General features: G+C 39.4%; 1 protein-coding gene across 2 annotated transcripts in view; it reads left to right on the forward strand.

The window, feature by feature from the left end:
* Positions 1-88: 88 nt before the first annotated feature.
* Positions 89-251, forward strand: part of LOC119585570 (treponemal membrane protein B-like) — an 82,946-nt gene continuing 82,783 nt past the window's right edge. For both annotated transcript variants that reach the window (XR_005229898.1, XM_037934237.1), the window contains exon 1: positions 89-137. The gene's annotated coding sequence lies outside the window, so the exon portion shown is untranslated. The remainder of the gene's footprint in view (positions 138-251) is intronic.

Raw genomic sequence — 251 nt, forward strand, 5'->3', positions numbered from 1 at the left:
AATGTTGAGAACCTGTTGGGTGCAAGAAATATAAGAATAGCAGTATAATATAGAGATAAGGAGACAATAACGGAATTCTCTCTCCGCAGACAACTGCCAGGCGTAAGCGCAAACAGGAGATGAATCGTAGAGTGTGGGTGAGTGAACTGTTGGCACTACGTTAATAATTCATTAAAAAAAAGTAAATATGTGCAGGAAACACGCAACGTTAGGTTACCCTATTCTAAGTCTCTACTTTCTCCATTCTCTCT

This window comes from Penaeus monodon, chromosome 20 (assembly GCF_015228065.2).
Source record: "Penaeus monodon isolate SGIC_2016 chromosome 20, NSTDA_Pmon_1, whole genome shotgun sequence".
NCBI lineage: Eukaryota > Metazoa > Arthropoda > Malacostraca > Decapoda > Penaeidae > Penaeus > Penaeus monodon.